Consider the following 22,317-nt stretch of genomic DNA (forward strand, 5'->3'; position numbering starts at 1 on the left):
CCCCAACTACCCCAAAGAGAGCGGATCCGTTCTGGTAATTTCAATCATGTATCTAGGACTCGTGTTTTTTTCCACCAAGTTTAATCCCGATCCCTCCACTCTAAGTGTTTTCCGATTTTTAGGTTTCTCCCTCCCAACTCCCGCCCCCAATGTCACCAGATCCGGTCCGGTTTAAAATAAGAGCTCTGAGCCACAATATCCTTCTAAATATCAAATTTCATTGAGATCCGATCACCCGTTCGTAAGTTAAAAATACCTCATTTTTTTGTATTTTTCAGAAATACACCCCCCGCCAACTACCCAAAAGAGAGCGGATCAGTTCCGTTTATGTCAATCATCTATCTAGAACTTGTGTTTATTTTTCCCACCATGTTTCATCCCGATCCCTCCACTCTGTTTTCCAAGTTTTAGGTTTCCCCCTCCCAACTCCCCGCCCCCATCACCAGATCCGGTCGGGATTTAAAATAAGAGCTCTAAGACACGATATCCTTCTAAACATCAAATTTCGTTGAGATCCGATAACCCGTTCGTAAGTTGAAAATACCTAATTTTTCTAATTTTTAAGAATTACCCCCCCCCCCCCCAACTACCCCAAAGAGAGCAAATCAGTTCCGATTATGTCAATCATGTATCTGGGACTTGCGCTTATTTTTCCCATCAAGTTTCATCCCGATCCCTCCACTATAATTGTTTTCCAAGATTTTAGGTTCCCCCCCCCTTCAACTCCCCCCAATGTCATCAGACCCAGTCGGGATTTAAAATAAGAGCTCTGAGACACAATATCATTCCAAACATCAAATTTCATTAAGATCCAATCACCCGCTCATAAGTTAAAAATACTTCATTTTTTCTATTTTTTCCGAATTTATCGGCCCCCACTCCCCCCCCCCCCCCCCAGATGGTCAAATCGGGAAAACGACTATTTCTAATTTAATCTGGTCCGGTCCCTGATACGCTTGCCAAATTTCATCGTCCTAGCTTACCTGGAAGTGCCTAAAGTAGAAAAACCGGGACTTTAGGTTTTCCCCCTCCAACTCCCCCCAATGTCATCAGATCCGGTCGGGAGTTAAAATAAGAGCTCTGAGACACAATATCATTCCAAATATCAAATTTCATTAAGATCCAATCACCCGCTGATAAGTAAAAAATACTTCATTTTTTCTATTTTTTGCGAATTCACCGGGCCCCCACTCCCCCCCAGATGGTCAAATCGGGAAAACGACTATTTCTAATTTAATCTGGTCCGGTCCCTGATACGCTTGCCAAATTTCATCGTCCTAGCTTACCTGGAAGTGCCTAAAGTAGCAAAACCGGGATCGACAGACCGACAGACAGACAGACAGACCGACAGAATTGGCGACTGCTATATGTCACTTGGTTAATACCAAGTGCCATAAAAAGGACCGTTTTTAAAGGCGTAGGAATTAAAACAAATGGTTAAACCAAGTTTGAAAAGATAGATAAGCAGTGATGATAGTGTAAGAAGGAAGGACTCTGGTTACGCAGAACTACGGTAGCGCATAAATAATCCACATGGCGGTGTTGGTCTCTGATAGGGTTAACTATCTGCTATAGGCTCGGTGAAGGCATTTATGATATCAATATAATAGGAACTATTGTATTAGTGAACGCTGTTGTTTTAACGTTTTTCATCAATACACTCTTAAGAATCCCCGCCTGAACGTTTTCTGTTGGATCACTGATTACTAATGGCTTCTTGAAGAGTATTATCGTATTGTGTGCTACTTACTGTATACTTTCATTAGCTTGCATTAGAACTATCACAGTGAATTATCGGAAATTAAATAAAGGTAAAGGTAAAGTATACGGCATTAGACTTTATAGACCATACCGGCGGTGCTGATCTCCGTTTCTTGGCCCTTCAGACAGGAGGTACAATGGGGGGTTGGGGGCCAGCCATCCTGTGCTTTCGCACACCCTTCCTGTTTACCTTCCCCAGATTTCTCCAGGTACCCATTTAGAGCTGGGTCGACTCTGGCTAAGCTTACAGAGTCACGCCACTGACCCCCGTCCCAAACTGAAGAATTGCGTACACCGGGATTCAAACCAGCGTCCTCTCAGACAAGGGATCCCGAATCCATCGCACCAACAATTAAATAACAATTAGAATTTCAAACTACAATTTAAGTCCGTTTAGGAGGTTTTCAATCATTTGTTTTATTACCTGAAACTTTTTATTTTGAAATAATACATATTTTTGCTGCTTTGATATTACCATTTCAAATAGTGAATTTTTGGGGGCAAACCAAAAATTGCTTTTGAATGAATTTTCTTCCGCAATATTCTTTCCGCTCTCTTTTTTTTTCATTGACACAAATACAAAAGTAACGCAAATGCTGGTAATTGAGACGCCACACAATCATTGTCAAAGATTTGTTCGACCTCACTGTAAAACAAGATGATATTTGACAAAATATATCCAAAATACTTTCATTAAAATCCTAGTAAAGCCAAAAACTATGATCCTCTCCCCCCAAAAAAATCTAGGTGGCACTCTCGAGCCTGAACGAAGTAAATGTGTGGGATATTTTTTTCAACTTGTCTGAAGGGACCGTTTAAAGTGTTCTAAGGGCAATTGCCAGGAGTGAAGATCCGAGTAACACCCAAGGAGGAAATAACCATAGCTTCTTAACTAGTACTATCGTATTGTGTGCTATGCGCTGTATAGTGAGAAAAAAATCACCAATGCAACAGCACAAACACAGAAACAAACGCACACCACACAATCAAACATAAAAATATAAACTACAAAAAATAATAAATACTAAATAATAAATAAGAGATAATAAATAATATAAGAAATATAATGAATCATAAGTAATATATATATCTATATATATAAAAATAAGTTGTCTGTCTGTCTGTGGATGGATCAGGTGACGTCACCTGAAAAAACTGGATCAGGTGACGTCAAAACTGAAAAAACTAAAAAAAGGCAAAAACTACAAAAAAAACTAAAAACTAATAAAAAAAATAAAAAAGCTAAAAAACAAAAAAAACTAAAAAAAGGCAAAAACTACAAAAAAACTAAAAACTAATAAAAAAGCTAAAAAACTAAAAAAACTAAAAAAAGGCAAAAACTACAAAAAAACTAAAAACTAATAAAAAAAATAAAAAAGCTAAAAAACTAAAAAAACTAAAAAAAGGTAAAAAACTAAAAAAACTAAAAAAAACTAAAAAAAGGAAAAAACTGAAAAATAAGCTAAAATAAAGGTAAATACCAATAAAAAACTAAAAAAAAAAACTGAAAAAACTAAAAAAGGCAAAAACTACAAAAAAAACTAAAAACTAATAAAAAAAGTAAAAAAGCTAAAAAACTAAAAAAACTAAAAAAACTAAAAAAAGGTAAAAAACTAAAAAAAATTAAAAATAAAAAAAAACTAAAAAAAGGAAAAAACGGAAAAATAAGCTAAAATAAAGATAAAAACCAATAAAAAACTAAAAAGAAAAAAAGGAAAAAACTAAAAAAAATTTTCGTCTAAAAAACTAAAAAAAACTAAAAAAGGTAAAAACTAAAAGAAATAAAAAAGGAAAAAATAAATGACGACACTCAAAGAGAAAGCGACCAGGACAAAAGGAATGTTCGATTAGCAATCAACAAAGCACCGGGACACAGGGAGTATAAATGACGACCAGGACATAAGTAAAAAAAAAAACTAACAAAACTAAAAAGAAGGTAAAAACTACAAAAAAACTAAAAGAAAAAAACTAAAAAAAGGCAAAAACTACAAAAAAAAACTAAAAACTAATAAAAAAGCTAAAAAACTAAAAAAACTAAAAACAGGCAAAAACTACAAAAAAAACTAAAAACTAATAAAAAAAATAAAAAAGCTAAAAAACAAAAAAACTAAAAAAACTAAAAAAAGGTAAAAAACTAAAAAAAACTAAAAACTAAAAAAAACTAAAAAAAAGGAAAAAACTGAAAAATAAGCTAAAATAAAGGTAAAAACCAATAAAAAACTAAAAAAAAAAACTGAAAAAACTAAAAAACGGCAAAAACTACAAAAAAAAACTAAAAACTAATAAAAAAAAGTAAAAAAGCTAAAAAACTAAAAAAAAATAAAAAAATTAAAAAAAGGTAAAAAACTAAAAAAAAATAAAAAATAAAAAAAAACTAAAAAAAAGGAAAAAACTGAAAAATAAGCTAAAATAAAGGTAAAAACCAATAAAAAACTAAAAAGAAAAAACGGAAAAAACTAAAAAAAATTTTCATCTAAAAAACTAAAAAAAACTAAAAAAGGTAAAAACTAAAAGAACTAAAAAAGAAAAAAATAAATGACGACACTCAAAGAGAAAGCGACCAGGACAAAAGGAATGTTCGATTAGCAATCAACAAAGCACCGGGACACAGGGAGTATAAATGACGACCAGGACATAAGTAAAAAAAAAACTAACAAAACTAAAAAGAAGGTAAAAACTACAAAAAAACTAAAAAGAAAAAAAAACTAAATACTAATAAAAAAACTAAAAAATCTAAAAATCTAAATAAACTAAAAAAGAAAAAAAAAAGGAAAAAAATAAAGGAGAAAAACAAAACTAAAAAACGAATGTATATACAGACCGGGACACCGGGATACAAATGACGACCGGGACACAGGGAATATAAATGACGACCGGGACACAGGGACACAACTACAACGGGGACACCGGGGGAAACAGGGGGATATAAATGACGACCGGGACAGGGAATGGTCGATTAGCAATCACCATCAACAAAGCTCAAGGGCAATCATTAGAATCATGAGGTATAGATCTGAATACAGATTGTTTTCCCATGGACCATTATATGTTGCATGTTCAAGAGTCGGTAAACCTGACAATCTATTTATATGCAAAGACAATGGGACAGCAAAGAATGTTGTATATTCGCAAGTTTTACGTAGTTAAAATCATATATATATATATATATATATATATATATATATATATATATATATATATATATATATATATATATATATATATATATATATATATATATATATATATATATATATATATATATATATATATATATATATATATATATATATATATATATATATATATATATATATATATATATATATATATATATATATATATATATATATATATATATATATATATTCACAGGTGGGACATAGGGACACAACTACAATGGCGCGTAACTATTATGGCGCGTAACGACTTACGCGCGCGGGGGGGCTTGGGGGGGCGCGAAGCGCCCCCACCAACTAGGTGTTGGGGTGGGGCGAAGCGCCACCCCAACAGCTAGTACATATATATATATATATATATATATATATATATATATATATATATATATATATATATATATATATATATATATAAACAAAAAAAAAGACAGAAGGAGACAGGAAGACTGTTTTCCTACTTTATTAATTAATATAGATAAGTGCTTGAACGTTATAAAATATAAAATATAAAAATAATATTGAGTATTTGAATCATAACCAGAACTTTGAATTGTAATTTAAGTCTGTTTACTAAGTGTTCAGTAATTTATGTTAATTGCTTAAAAATTGGGAAGTTTTCAGACCAATATCACATTTTCGCCAGTGTTACCACACTGAACCGTGAAAACAAACAGACGAAAATAATTAGTTAAATTTAATGACGCTTTTCTTAAAATTCACACAATAACAATTTGTTCATTCTGAAAAATAGCTACCCCTTCAAAGAAAAACTACATCTTCCGAATTTGATAGGTAGCATAGGCTTCTGGCCTATTTTTTAAAGGTAATAAACACACATTTCTTTGTAAATTTTGTGCCCACTGCTACCGAAATTGCATAGCTGTATATGGAGGTCTTTGTCATCAAGAATTTAACGCCCGATTATTCTTCATTTTTTAGGATTTACATTTTTTTCTCTACTTAACCAATTCGCTTTATCAGATTTCCTTTTCCCTACCCTTGTTAATTCAAGGAATTTCGCTTTGTTTATTTTACTGAAATTCAATTTTCATTCTTATTTTCGTAATGTAATTGAGAAGCTGTTCACATTCAAAAATTCTTGCAAATGTTGGTGGCTGGTTTACTACTAATTTACTTAATGGTTTACTTAAATGTTGGTTAACTACCATAGGTTTTTCAAACAGTTCGTGCTAACGGAACTGTAGTAAGGAGCAACCCGGCTCAATAGTAAACGAAACTCTAAAAACGGAATTTTGATGCTAAAAGATACATCAAAAGAATCGACTTTTCATGCTGATTTCAAATATATAAGTTTCATCAAATTTAGTCATTGTCATTAAAAGTCACGAGCCTGAGAAAATTTGCATTATTTTGGAAAATAGAGGGTAACACCCCCTAAAACTCATAGAATCTTAACGAAAATCACACCATCGGATTAAGCGTATCAGAGAACCCTATGGCAAAAATTTCAAGCTCCCATCTACAAAAATTTGGAATTTCGTATTTTTTGCCAGAAGGCAGATCACGGGTGCGTGTTTATCGACCAAGAGGTCCTAGAATGTCTCAAGAGGCCTCATTCTAACGGAAATAAAACGTTCTAGTGTCCTTTTTAAATGACCAAAAAAATTGGAGGGCACCTAGGCCCCCTCCCACGCTCATTTTTTCCCAAAGTCAACGGATCAAAATTTCGAGATAGCCATTTTGTTCCGCATAGTCGAAAACCATAATAACTATGTCTTTGGGGATGAATTACTCCCCCACAGTCCCTGGGGGAGGGGCTGCAAGTTACAAACTTTGACCAGTGTTTACACACAGTAATGGTTATTGGAAAGTGTACAGACGTTTTCAGGGGGATTGTTATGGTTTGGGGGTAGGGTTGAGGGGAGGGGGATGTGTGGGAGGATCTTTCCTTGGAGGAATATGTCATGGGGGAAGAGAAATTAAATGAAAAGGGCGCGGGATTTTCTAGCATTACTATAAAAAACAATGAAAAAATAAACATGAAAAAGTTTTTTCAATTGAAAGTAAGGAGTAGCATTAAAACTTAAAACGAACAGAGATTATTACGCATATGAGGGTTCTAAAAATACTTTAGCATAAAGAGAGAGGTATTTAGGAGGAGTCAAATACCTCGCTCTTTATGCTAAAGTATTTTTAGTAATTTCAACTATTTATTCTACGGCCTTTCTGATTCAGGGATCATTCTTAAAGAATTGGGACAAAACTTACGATTTAGTGTAAAGAGCGAGGTATTAACGAGGGGACAAACCCCCTCATATACATAATAAAAATATAAGGATATAAAAGTTTGTTACGTAAGTTAATTCTTAAGTTACGTATATTTTTCATTAATAAAAACGTTCGCTAAAAATTGAAATTTCTAGTTGCCTTTTTAAGTAACCGAAAAATTGGAGGGAAACTAGGCCTCCTTCCCCACCCCTTATTTCTCAAAATCGTCTGATCAAAACTAAGAGAAAGCCATTTAGCCAAAAAAAAAAAATTAATATGAAAGTTTCATTTTAACAATTTATGCGTGGAGAGCCAAAATCAAACATGCATTAATTCAAAAACGTTAAGAAATGAAATAAAAAAAACTAGTTTTTTTAACTGAAAGTAAGGAGCGACATTAAAACTTAAAACGAACAGAAATTACTCCGTATATGAAATGGGTTGTCCTCTCCGCAATCCTTCGGTCTTTGCGCTAAAGTTTGATTCTTTGCCAAAATTCTACTTTTTAAAACAATCAAAACTTTAGCGTAAGGAGCGAGGCGTTGAGGAGGGGAAAACCCATTTCATATACGGAGTAATTTCTGTTCGTTTTAAGTTTTAACGTCGCTCCTTTCTTTCAGTTAAAAAAAAAAACTGATTTTTTTTTTATTTAACCTACTTAACGAATTCACTCTATCAGATTTCCTTTTCCCTATCCTTGTTAATGTAAGCAATTTCGCTTTGTTTTCAAACGAAAGTGGTCGTTTGACCCTTTACTTGTGATATCCACTTTTAGAATAAAACCTTAAATTATCCGTGACAAAAAACACGATTTTAAAAAAAGAATCATTAAAAATGGATCATGGAGAATCGATACCAATAAAGTATTTTTTTAAATTCCATTTTCATTCATATTTTCGTCATACAATTGAGAAGCTGTTCGCATTGAAAAATCTTACAAATGTTGGTAGGTGGAAGTTGTGAACAAGCGCCATGCGTATCAGGGTATATAATATCACACGTAGCAAAATATGCTATAAGTGACACGAAAAGGTGTGGTGAGGTGGAAGTGTGCCAAATGTGGTGGTACAGCTGGCGCTCTGAGATGCACATTACGCAGTGGGGAGGGGGTCATCCATTGTACATAATTTGTGGAGCTTAATGTTTTTTTTTTATATATACCAGAATTCTAAAGCGAGCGCTGATTAAAAGTGAATATAATCTCTTAATTTATTTGTCACGTCTTCATTACTAAAACCTACTGTTTTTGTTTTGACATAAACCATTGAAAGGGTTTTAAATAACAAAACTTTGAAGGATGAACTACAGAGGGATATAAACTTATATGACAATCTTTTGAGGGGCAGGTGGAGACAACTGCAAAACTATTTTTTTTTTCAGAAAAATATCACATTTTAAAACATCGTAATATTTTGTCATTTTATGTATTTGTGTGTTCCAGGAGGGAGTAAAGGGTCGTATCCTACTTCACTGTGGAAGCTCAAAAGGCTACAAATCTATTGTTGCATTTATTCTTACTATATGAATGTTTGCCAGCAAATGTATTAACCTCCAACTGTTTTCACCACAGAATTTCTCTACTACAAATTAAGGGTAATTTCTATATAGCAGTACTGATTGTTAGGAAGGAAAAAATGAGTGTTGAATTCCAAAGAACCATTAGAGTTGTAACCAAAAATAGGAGTCATTTATGAACATCACCAGAAACCACAGGAGGTCAACTGGAGTCTGTATTGCACGCTTCATCCTTTGTTACAAAGATGAATACAGATCTAATGACTTTGTTCTGTAGCTATTAACACTTTTCTGTGTGAATAGACCTGTATATATTACTCCGTTTCTGAAATCAATTATTTATCGATGTCCTACTGTTTTGAAAGGAATATGGACGCATAATTTTATGACGTCTGTTTCGAAGCTCTGTGCCAAACCAAACACAAGGGAAAGCTTGGGCTATACTCTCAAGAGGTGGGCAAGTGACAGGCACGTACACATAGGGGAGTCCCCAAAATTTTAAATTGTTGGCACTTCGGTACTTATCTGTTAAACAGAACGCACCTAAGAACTAAAGTTACATTAATCCTAATGAAATATACCAAAACATGATGATAATATAATACTTTAGAAACAGAATTCTGGAAACTACGACAAAGAATTATGGAAATCAGGTCACACAGAATGCATTACATTAGATACATAACCTAACCCCTAACCAACTCTAAAGATTAAATATTTAATTAAAATATACCTACATCGTAGTTTTTTCACCCAAATTAAGCAGATCATAACCTATTCTAGAGAGACAAACAGGTTTTGGTCAGATCTTAGACAACATAATTATTGAGTGTGTTCTATTTAACAGACAAGTACCGGCACTTCTTATTTACGCTATCAATCTGAGTGCTCAGCATCCTGAACAAAAAAAGTCCTGCACAAGTGCCAGTAATTCATCTCTGCCTCTTTATATTCCTTTACTGCCGATGATAATTAGTTACACCAAAAGACATCCAGGGGAGATTATCCACTAACAGTTGTCACAGGACAAAACTTGCCGAATTTTACTACCTACCCATCTTTTGGCAAAACTAATGATAATACAGAAGAGCATTGTACATAATTGCGTTGTTTAGTGCTTCAGTTTGGCTGCAATTGTTCAAAAAGGGTTGAGCGCCGTATCATGTTTTGTTCTACGTCTTCGTTCTTAAGCTTACTAAACAAAAAAACATGTTTTTTCAACTGAAAGTAAGGAGTAACATTAAAACTTAAAACGAACAGAAATTATTACGTATATGAGGGGGAATGCTCTTCCTCAACACCTCGCTCTTTACGCTAAAGCGTTTTAGTACTTTTAAAAGAAGCTTCTTATTGTTCTAATTAAACGAACAGCGTTTCAGGAGCCATTCTTAAGGAATTGGGACAGAATTCAAATTTTACAGTAAAGAGCGAGGTGTTGAGGAAGAGCACCCCCTCATATAGGTAATAATTTCTGTGTGTTTTAAGTTTTAATGTTGCTCCTTACTTTCAGTTGAAAAACTTGTTGTTGTTTTTTTTTTTTGTTTAATTTCAGATCGTTTTTCAAATGATGTCCGGAAATCTGGCTTTACCTTCACGGAAAAATATCTCCTCCCCACCGGATTTATTCTCTAGACAATTCAATCCTGGTGAAAATTTACCCCGGAAAACTTTCCGGGGTAATTATTTCCACGCGCAAAACTGATACGACGAAGAGAAAGCAAGACATTAGATGAATTTCGTATAGGAATTCTTGCAAATTCCCCCAGTGTAAAATTTCCACTGAAAAATTCATTTCTTGGAAATTTCCCTCTCCATGGAAAATTACCCGCGTGGAAAAATCCCACCAGCAGAAAATTCGCCCCCCCACCACCACCCAAAAAATGTATGCATACTTCCCAATAACGAATACTATACGTAAACAATGGGCAAATTTTGTAATATAGAGACGTTTCCCAAGGGGCTCGGGGTTCTTGATATTTACAATGACATAGTTATTCGGTTTTTCAACTATGCTGAACAAAATGGCCATCTCAAAATTTCGATTGGACGAAAAAAGGGGCGTGGGAGAGGGCCTAGTTGTCGTTCAATTTTTTTGATCACTTAATAAGGGCACTAACACTTTTTATTTCCGTTCCAATGTTTCATCTGACAAAAAATAAAAAATTCCACATTTTTGCAGAGGAGCTCGAAACCTCTGCAGTAGGGTTCTCTGATACGCCGAATTCGACGGTGTGATTTTCATCAAGATTCTTTCAGGGGATGTTTTTCCCTAATTTTGAAAATAAGGCCAATATTATCAGGCTCGTAACCTTTGATGGATAAGACTAAACTTAATAAGACATATATTTGAAATCAGCATAGAAATCTGATTCTATTTATATATCTATTGGTATCATAGTTCCGTTACTTAGAGATTCGGTTACTATTGAGCCGGGTCGTTCCTTACTTACAGTTCGTTACCACGAGCTCTTTGATACCATCCTCTATCAACTGGTCTACAGCAGCATCATAAGAAGTGGTGTTTAAGTTCAAATTAGCTATGGAAAAAACAGCTATACGACGTGAGTCACAAGTTAAAATTGCAAACTGTACCAAGTCATCCTCAAACTTGTTGAGTTCGGAAATTTAACATGACATCACTTCACGAAATTATAAGGGGAAGGGGCAAGGATTTTTTTTTTACATGAAGATTCGAATAAATGTGTTCCTCAAAATCCAAGAGAGGGCATTTTTTTTCAATTTCCATCAAAAAAAGATATTTCCAAAAATTTAGGGGGGGGGGGTTCATATTGACTTATTGTTTTCCATCACAAAAAAAAATACAAGGTAAAATTAAAAAAAAAAACTAGGGTTCAAATGAAAACTGAGCATACTTCTTTTTTTTGGAAAATTGTTATCGTATGCTTAAAAGTATTCATATTATGGTCAGTGAAAAACCATTGAGAGCCTTAAAAATTATTCTTTTATTTTCTGCAGGCCAATTTTCACAAAATTTCCTGCTCCTAAGAGAACATCTTGTTGTTGTTGTTCTTTGTTTTATTTTTTGTTTTTTTTTTGGGGGGGGAGGGGGGTTATGTTTTCAGTGAAGCGCTAGTTTCTAGAATTCTGCTGATCTTAAAAAATATTACGAGTCAGCTTATTTGAGATTGTTTTGTAGATATATCTTGCATAATCCACGAAGCAATAGTTCTGTTTGTTTTAAGCCTCAACTTTGTTCTTTACTTCCGTATGAAAAACTTTGTTTCGTTTAAATTAATAGCATCCAAAAACCAAAAACCGTTTTCTATATATATATAATTAAAAATTAGTAATTTTAAATTGTGTATTATGCCCCGCTTCCTTTCCCCACCGACCCTCCACACTAAATTTCTGGATTAGCAGGTTTATTGCATTAATAGGTTTCGCAAGTATCAGCGTTAAAAGCACAATGTTGGCGAAATATTCAAAGCTCTTCAGGCAGAATAGCATACTACCACATCTAGAACAATCCAAAGGTGATTAATCAGTATATCTTTCATTTTCAAATTTCCAAAACAAAAGGGATCATTGCTAAATTTATAACTTGGTTAAGATATCGATCAACAAACTTCTTTTCAAAGCTTGCTTTCTCACGAAAATTCATTATTCCGTGAAATAAAGGATTTTTAGTATTTCAACCCTTTCCTTATGTTTCTATACCTTAGCGATTAATGTCAAAATCTAATAACTAATGACCCCTCTCAGACAATTAGTAATTCACCAAAAATAAAGATAATTAACTAACGCTTTTGTTGAAGAATTCTCAAATTTCAGAAAATCGTTCCGATCTCTTAATGAGTCTTTTAAGATGGAATGTGGATTCCTTGATTTTAATATTTACTCCGCTTTCTGATGATAATGTGAACGAATAAATTTTAGTATGTGGAAAGATCATTAATTAACATAATATCAAAAATGGGGGTTTTGCTCCGAATCCCATCATGTTTTGATTTATTTTTATAATAGTGTTATACTTCACCAAAGAATGTTTCAAAATAAAGAATCATTATAGAACGACTTTCTACTAAAATAATTATCACGTATTTAAAGTACCCAAGCAATTACAGATAGATTAATTTGAAAGAGGAAGATAGGGGGGGGGGTTGAAAGTACCTATACTGTAAATATAGAAACCCCTTCTTCATGTTTCTTCGCCTGTGCGATGAATGTCAAGCCACTGAAATGTCAATGACGTTTAGAAAGTGTTAATTTTGGTCCCATTATATTCTAATTTTTTTCGGGGCGGGGGGGGGGGTGCAAATAAAAATAATGTCCCTAATTTGCCAACATAAAACAATTTAAAATCAACAGATTTCAGTTAGAGAAGGCGGGAAGTAAGAATCCAAGCCCGCCAGCTTTTCCCCAACCCCTACTAGTTTTATTCAATATTTCACAAATTTAGACTCAACTGACTGAAGTCTAATTGTCAAAATGTCAAATTTAGAAGTTAAATGTCAAATTTAGTTTGTGTAAATGCTCCGCTATATATTCCTTGCGCAAACCAAGTTCACATGTTTATGAACGTTAGAGCGGTAGGTTGACGAGTTAGACTACGCGAACAAATCTATTTCCTGGACATTCAAGGAAAATTTTAAGAGATTGCGTTTTATCTTAAATAATTCAGTTCCAAGTTCACACAGTTTTATTTTCAGGAAACCCTTCAGGTGAACACCTTAAGAGGTGTACGACTTTGGCCTTTGTGCACCGTGAGAAAAAAACTTGCAAAAGTAAATCGTTTCAACGACAAAAAGAAATTCTTGTGTTTTGATACCAACTTAGGTTTTATTTGAGAATTTTGAAGGTAGGTCGTACAGCTATTTTCACCAGATAAAATTCTTATTTCGCACAGAAACTGTTAAATTACCCTGGCACCAGGTGTGAACTCTCTTTTCATTGTAATGGTCGGCATAAGCTGGGTTTCCAAGATTATTGAGGACTGAGCCGTCAAAAAGAGCGAATAAGGGACACTATATATATATATATATATATATATATATATATATATATATATATATATATATATATATATATATATATATATATGTATATATATATATATGTATATATATATATATATATATATATATATATATATACATATATATATATACATATATATATATATATATATATATATATATATATATATATATATATATATATGCATACATAACCATTAGTGCATGTAAACACTGGTCAAAGTTTGTAACTTGCAGCCCCTCCCCCAGGAACTGTGGGGGAGTAAGTCATCCCCAAAGACATAGTTATGCTGTGTCGTTCCCTTTCCCGGGGTTGTTCCCTTCTTAATGCCCCGCTCTTTACGCTAAAGTTTTTTACTGTTTAATAAAGTAGAATTGAGAGAAAGAGTCAAACTTTAGCGTAAAGAGCGGGGGGTTGAGAAGGGAACATCCACGGAGTAATTTCTGTTCGTTTTAAGTTTTAATGTCGCTCCTTACTTTCAGTTAAAAAATCTAGTTTTTTTATTTAATTAAATAAAAAAACAACTTATTTAACTGAAAGTAAGGAGCGACATTAAAACTTAAAACGAACAGAAATTACTCCGTGTATGAAAGGGGCTGTTCCCTTCTTAACGCCCCGCTCTTTACGCTAAAGTTTTTTACTGTTTAATAAAGTGGAATTGAGAGAAAGAGTCAATCTTTAGCAGCCAGAAATCATTTCTGGCTGCTAAAAGGTGCACTAGAAGTCAAAGTTTTTGTTCAAATGAGACCTCTCCCAAAATTGTAAGGCAGCTGGCTCGATACAATAATCTCCGATAAAATTAAAAATGAATTTTAGAATAAAGCCACAAGTGATATAAAAAAATGAGATTCCACATTTTCACATAGAGGGGCCTAAGAGTTTCACTGGGGAGGGGGGGTATAGATTTGGTAGCGCAGCATAATTTTCATAAGGATCGGATGAGTTCCCTCCCTCCAATTTTCATGGAATTGAACAAGTTTGTTTAATATTTATATGGTGGGATTGGTGGGTTCTAAAACGAAATCTTTTAAAAAAAGTGTCAAAAACTTGTTTTTTTTTATTGATTTTTGTTACGTTTTTTGCGAGTCAGGCAAACATTTCGGGAGGGGGGTTCAAACTCCCAAGCCTCTCCCCGTTGGATACGGCCTTGATTAATATAATTTTATAGATATCTTTATACTGATTAACTCTACATATTTGGAATCAGCATCAAAGTCAGATCTTTTTATATGTATGCTGAAATCATAATCGTTTTTTAAGGTTTAGATTTCTATTGGCATGGGTTGCTCGTAAATTATAGCTCGTTACCAAAAACCATTGGATTTGCTCTTTACTTTTCAGGGAAAAAGTTGGCTTTTAAATTTCTGACCATAAAACGTTATAAAAATGATTGTGGATTTTTTTTTTGGGGGGGGGGGGGAGAGACTGGTCTGATTGCATCTCTCCTACCTCCCTGCATGGTCTTTAGGTATAGTGCTGATGAAAAGCCTTTATTTAGAAATGTTCTAAAGCGTGTTATTAAATAGAAATCGAGTTAAACTTGATGCTGTCATTATGATCATTCAATATCAATTTGCTGATGACTTCGCCTATCAACACTTGCAGAGAAACTGGAACTATGCATGGGAGCTTGATTATGATAAATTAACTTCGACATAGTTTAAGGTACCTTTGTTGACCTTTCTTTGATTTAAATGAAAGGAATGAGAAAGATTAAGTATATGTCTTTCAATGAAGAGCTTTAATTGAAACTCAAAAGATTTCTAATATTAAACTAGTCTAACATATTTAATGCTTAAGGAGAAAGGGATTGGTGTGCAATCTATAGGTACTCCCCCATTTTACATAGGATAATGAGCAGTCCGAAAGCTAAATCAACCAAATCAGTAAAAAATAACTACAAAAATTGACACTGAAAACAAATTCAGGTCCATACTGTAACACAGCCCAGCAACCACTAAATAGTTTGATAGTTTTTCGTGGGGGGGGGGAGGGAGCAGCTCGTGAAAATAGCAGAAACATGTAAACTGTTCAAAATTTGTTGAAGATAATGAGGGCATTGAAGGGCCACGGGAGTTCAGGTGTTATGGGCCATAATGTATAAATCGTCAGACTAAGAATATTCTTGCATAGGATTAGCATATGTGACTAGAGAAAGTGAATAGAATCCGCTTAAGTGGATTTCAGTATATAGTATATAGTTCATAGAGGTATAAATATGACTATGCCTCTATGCCCAATTATAAATAATAATAAGTAATAATAAATTATATAATATATTATATAACATTAATATAAATAGTAAATTATATAATTGTTCAATTATAAAATAATAAATATATTATATTATAGTTAATTTATAATTATAAATATAATTATTAAATTGTATATTATACTATTAAGAGGAATATTACAAATTATATAATATATATAATATACACTAATAATAAATTATACCTATATATGATGTATAATACAAATTGGCTTAAAAAATCAATGATCATTATTTCTTGCGATTCTGTGGTATACTAGCGAATCTTCTCTTGAGGGTAGGAGGTTAAGGTCTATAAAACGCTTCGATGACAACATCTCTTGTAAGAGGGAGCAGATCAATTTAACTTTCTAGCGGTTCGAATAGAAACATCCGCTTTTTGTATAGCCCACTGTTTACACATCAGAAAGTCTTTCGTGGCATTGAACGGTAACTGAGATGCAATCTTTCTCAATGGAAACCCAAACTCTAAAATCATAAACTCTAAAAACTTTGAAATGTTTGACCTCAGTCGTATTTATACCGGCACATAAGAGATTTATTTCTAATACTGAATCCGTATGTGTAAATCCCTTAATCTTAAGGCTATCTATCAAAAATTTTAGTTTAAACACAATTGTTGAAAAAGAACCAAAATTGGACGCAATCTGTATGAAAATGAAATTGAATATGTCTGAAAACCCTAGTTTGTATATTTCAAGATCCTAGAAGAATGGTCGTCAATATTTTTTTTATTTTTTTTTTTTTAATTCAAGGGCGTTTATTTTGAACCGGTGGTCTTTGAATGCCAAAAAAGAAATTTAGGCTTGTAGTGACCTGTTTAAGCAATGAGAGATCGCGCAATAACAACGTGCCAATTCCTGTAGTTTGTGCCGTGCAGCGAATATTTTCACCCAACAAGGACCAAAGGCTATCAAGTGAAAATTCTGGGACAGTCGATTAGTTTTAAACTCTTAGAAATTCTATTCCATTACATTTTGGTTTTAGAATCCTTATTGCTGCAAGGTTGTAGATTTGTCCAGAAACACATATATACTGTTATAAAAGATACATTGGAACAACATTCATCGCAATTTATTTTTCATAAGCCCAATTTATTTTCAACAAAAACAAATATATATTTGTATATATTGTATATATATATTTGTATACATATATATATATATATATATATATATATATATATATATATATATATATATATATATATATATATATATATATATATATATATATATATATATATATATATATATATATATATATATATATGTATACAAATATATATATACAATATATACAAACATATATTTGTTTTTGTTGAAAATAAATTGGGCTTATGAAAAATAAATTGCGATGAATGTTGTTCCAATGTATCTTTTATAACAGTATATATGTGTTTCTGGACAAATCTACAACCTTGCAGCAATAAGGATTCTAAAACCAAAATGTAATGGAATAGAATTTCTAAGAGTTTAAAACTAATCGACTGTCCCAGAATTTTCACTTGATAGCCTTTGGTCCTTGTTGGGTGAAAATATTCGCTGCACGGCACAAACTACAGGAATTGGCACGTTGTTATTGCGCGATCTCTCATTGCTTAAACAGGTCACTACAAGCCTAAATTTCTTTTTTGGCATTCAAAGACCACCGGTTCAAAATAAACGCCCTTGAATTAAAAAAAAAAAAAAAAAAATTATTGACGACCATTCTTCTAGGATCTTGAAATATACAAACTAGGGTTTTCAGACATATTCAATTTCATTTTCATACAGATTGCGTCCAATTTTGGTTCTTTTTTAACAATTGTGTTTAAACTAAAATTTTTGATAGATAGCCTTAAGATTAAGGGATTTACACATACGGATTCAGTATTAGAAATAAATCTCTTATGTGCCGGTATAAATACGACTGAGGTCAAACATTTCAGAGTTTTTAGAGTTTATGATTTTAGAGTTTGGGTTTCCATTGAGAAAGATTGCATCTCACTTACCGTTCAATGCCACGAAAGACTTTCTGATGTGTAAACAGTGGGCTATACAAAAAGCGGATGTTTCTATTCGAACCGCTAGAAAGTTAAATTGATCTGCTCCCTCTTACAAGAGATGTTGTCATCGAAGCGTTTTATAGACCTTAACCTCCTACCCTCAAGAGAAGATTCGCTAGTATACCACAGAATCGCAAGAAATAATGATCATTGATTTTTTAAGCCAATTTGTATTATACATCATATATAGGTATAATTTATTATTAGTGTATATTATATATATTATATAATTTGTAATATTCCTCTTAATAGTATAATATACAATTTAATAATTATATTTATAATTATAAATTAACTATAATATAATATATTTATTATTTTATAATTGAACAATTATATAATTTACTATTTATATTAATGTTATATAATATATTATATAATTTATTATTACTTATTATTATTTATAATTGGGCATAGAGGCATAGTCATATTTATACCTCTATGAACTATATACTATATACTGAAATCCACTTAAGCGGATTCTATTCACTTTCTCTAGTCACATATGCTAATCCTATGCAAGAATATTCTTAGTCTGACGATTTATACATTATGGCCCATAACACCTGAACTCCCGTGGCCCTTCAATGCCCTCATTATCTTCAACAAATTTTGAACAGTTTACATGTTTCTGCTATTTTTACGAGCTGCTCCCTCCCCCCCCCCCCGAAAAACTATCAAACTATTTAGTGGTTGCTGGGCTGTGTTACAGTATGGACCTGAATTTGTTTTCAGTGTCAATTTTTGTAGTTATTTTTTACTGATTTGGTTGATTTAGCTTTCGGACTGCTCATTATCCTATGTAAAATGGGGGAGTACCTATAGATTGCACACCAATCCCTTTCTCCTTAAGCATTAAATATGTTAGACTAGTTTAATATTAGAAATCTTTTGAGTTTCAATTAAAGCTCTTCATTGAAAGACATATACTTAATCTTTCTCATTCCTTTCATTTAAATCAAAGAAAGGTCAACAAAGGTACCTTAAACTATGTCGAAGTTAATTCATCATAATCAAGCTCCCATGCATAGTTCCAGTTTCTCTGCAAGTGTTGATAGGCGAAGTCATCAGCAAATTGATATTGAATGATCATAATGACAGCATCAAGTTTAACTCGATTTCTATTTAATAACACGCTTTTGAACATTTCTAAATAAAGGCTTTTCATCAGCACTATACCTAAAGACCATGCAGGGAGGTAGGAGAGATGCAATCAGACCAGTCTCTCCCCCCCCCAAAAAAAAATCCACAATCATTTTTATAACGTTTTATGGTCAGAAATTTAAAAGCCAACTTTTTCCCTGAAAAGTAAAGAGCAAATCCAATGGTTTTTGGTAACGAGCTATAATTTACGAGCAACCCATGCCAATAGAAATCTAAACCCTCAAAAAAACGATTATGATTTCAGCATACATATAAAAAGATCTGACTTTGATGCTGATTCCAAATATGTAGAGTTAATCAATATAAAGATATCCATAAAATTATATTAATCAAGGCCGTATCCAACGGGGAGAGGCTTGGGGGTTTGAACCCCCCTCCCGAAATGTTTGCCTGACTCGCAAAAAACGTAACAAAAATCAATAAAAAAAAACAAGTTTTTGACACTTTTTTTAAAAGATTTCGTTTTAGAACCCACCAATCCCACCATATAAATATTAAACAAACTTGTTCAATTCCATGAAAATTGGAGGGAGGGAACTCATCCGATCTTTATGAAAATTATGCTGCGCTACCAAATCTATACCCCCCCTCCCCAGTGAATCTCTTAGGCCCCTCTATGTGAAAATGTGAAATCTCATTTTTTTATATCACTTGTGGCTTTATTCTAAAATTCATTTTTAATTTTATCGGAGATTATTGTATCGAGCCAGCTGCCTCACAATTTTGGGAGAGGTCTCATTTGAACAAAAACTTTGACTTCTAGTGCGCCTTTTAGCAGCCAGAAATGATTTCTGGCTCCTAAAGATTGACTCTTTCTCTCAATTCCACTTTATTAAACAGTAAAAAAACTTTAGCGTAAAGAGCGGGGCGTTAAGAAGGGAACAGCCCCTTTCATACATGGAGTAATTTCTGTTCGTTTTAAGTTTTAATGTCGCTCCTTACTTTCAGTTAAATAAGTTGTTTTTTTATTTAATTAAATAAAAAAACTAGATTTTTTAACTGAAAGTAAGGAGCGACATTAAAACTTAAAACGAACAGAAATTACTCCGTGGCTGTTCCCTTCTCAACCCCCCGCTCTTTACGCTAAAGTTTGACTCTTTCTCTCAATTCTACTTTATTAAACAGTAAAAAACTTTAGCGTAAAGAGCGGGGCATTAAGAAGGGAACAACCCCGGGAAAGGGAACGACACAGCATAACTATGTCTTTGGGGATGACTTACTCCCCCACAGTTCCTGGGGGAGGGGCTGCAAGTTACAAACTTTGACCAGTGTTTACATACAGTAATGGTTATTGGGAAGTGTACAGACGTTTTCAGGGGGATTTTTTGGTTTGGGGGTGGGGTTGAGGGGAGGGGGCTATGTGGGAGGATCTTTCCTTGGAGGAATATGTCATGGGGGAAGAGAAATTCAATGAAAAGGGCGCGGGATTTTCCAGCATTACTATAAAAAAAAACAATGAAAAAATAAACATTAAAAAGTTTTTTCAATTGAAAGTAAGGAGTAGCATTAAAACTTAAAACGAACAGAGAGTTCTACTTTTTAAAACAATTAAAAACTTATTGTAAAGAGCGAGGGATTGCGAAGGGGACAATCCATTTCATATACGGAGTAATTTCTGTTCGTTTTAAGTTTTAATGTCGCTCCTTACTTTCAGTTAAAAAAAAAAACTAGTTTTTTTGTATTTAATATCTTTAAAAATTAAGAAAAATCGGAAGACCAATTTTTAATAAAAGGACTTTGAAATACAAAAAAATGAATAAAAGAAATGTGGACAAAAAATGAGCAAAAAATGAGCTAAAAACATACGGCATCAAACAGCAGTAGTTTTTTTTTGAAGTCCTTTCGCTTTGAATTTGGCTTTGAGAACCAACAGATTGTTAATACTCGAGTTTCTACGGACGAAAAATATCGTTAAATTTAGCCAGTTAGTTTTGCTTATTTTTTTATGGTTGAATGTGGCAACACTGACAAAAATGGATTATTGTCCTAAAACTTCATAATCTTGAAACAAACAAAAGAATTATCTTATAAAGTTACGGTTTTCAAGTATGTGGTACCCCCTAGGAAATTCTTTACCCTCCTAAAAACTCATAAACAGGGAATATAAAGCAAATTTGTGACATAATGACCCCCTCCCCATCCATCTCTTATTCTAGGAAAAACTACTAGCAATACCAATAACTGTAATACAGGATCAGATTTCAGCAGGATTCCTTGTGGATTATCAAGGTATCTTCAATAATGTGTATGTTAGCTTAATACAAACAAACGTTCCTCAGTCAGATTTCTAGTGGGGTGAGAATCAAAAGCAAGTGAAAATTAAGTATCCCTTCTGTTGGAACCCCATTGAAAACATTTTTTTTAATCCACTCCCACGCGTTATAATACTCCTTGGAATGCATCTAAGACATTAAAAGTTTTAAAAAAGCCATCTGCCATGGTTGGAATTCAATGTGAAAATTCAAGTGACAATAAAAGACAGAACATTTCGTAGGAAGCGGTTGCAGATTAATGCAATCTAAAGGAAGCAATGGAGTTCTTTGACAGAAGAGATTGATGCATTTTTGGTATGCAACTACGGACAAAAAATGAGAAAGGGATTTTAAATTAGAATTATAAAGGATTATTGAAAAGACGAGACACTTGTAACGGATAAATTCCTTTAGCATATATTGGGTTTTAATACTTGAATTGTAGGATTAGATTGTTAGTTACTTCAGAGTTCTGTCTTTTACATACTGAAACTTGAGAAATCATAAAAAAATAAATATTTTACCAAAAAGTTTAGAAGCAAGGAAAACAAAGCCTCGGCTGAATCAAATAAAAACTGTATGAATTGCAAGGGATTATTGAAAAGACGAGACACTTGTAACGGATAAATTCCTTTAGCATATATTGGGTTTTAATACTTGAATTGTAGGATTAGATTGTTAGTTACTTCAGAGTTCTGTCTTTTACATACTGAAACTTGAGAAATCATAAAAAAATAAATATTTTACCGAAAAGTTTAGAAGCAAGGAAAACAAAGCCTCGGCTGAATCAAATAAAAACTGTATGAATTGCAAGGGATTATTGAAAAGACGAGACACTTGTAACGGATAAATTCCTTTAGCATATATTGGGTTTTAATACTTGAATTGTAGGATTAGATT

The 22,317-nt window shown here is 33.0% G+C and overlaps 1 long non-coding RNA gene across 1 annotated transcript in view; it reads left to right on the plus strand.

The window, feature by feature from the left end:
• The window catches only part of LOC136037932 (uncharacterized), a 93,768-nt gene that overhangs the window by 48,335 nt on the left and 23,116 nt on the right, over positions 1 to 22,317 (plus strand). The window contains exon 4 of the long non-coding RNA XR_010620085.1: positions 13,355 to 13,503. This is a non-coding gene — a long non-coding RNA (uncharacterized LOC136037932). The remainder of the gene's footprint in view (positions 1 to 13,354; positions 13,504 to 22,317) is intronic.

Source organism: Artemia franciscana, chromosome 2 (assembly GCF_032884065.1).
Source record: "Artemia franciscana chromosome 2, ASM3288406v1, whole genome shotgun sequence".
NCBI classification, from domain to species: domain Eukaryota; kingdom Metazoa; phylum Arthropoda; class Branchiopoda; order Anostraca; family Artemiidae; genus Artemia; species Artemia franciscana.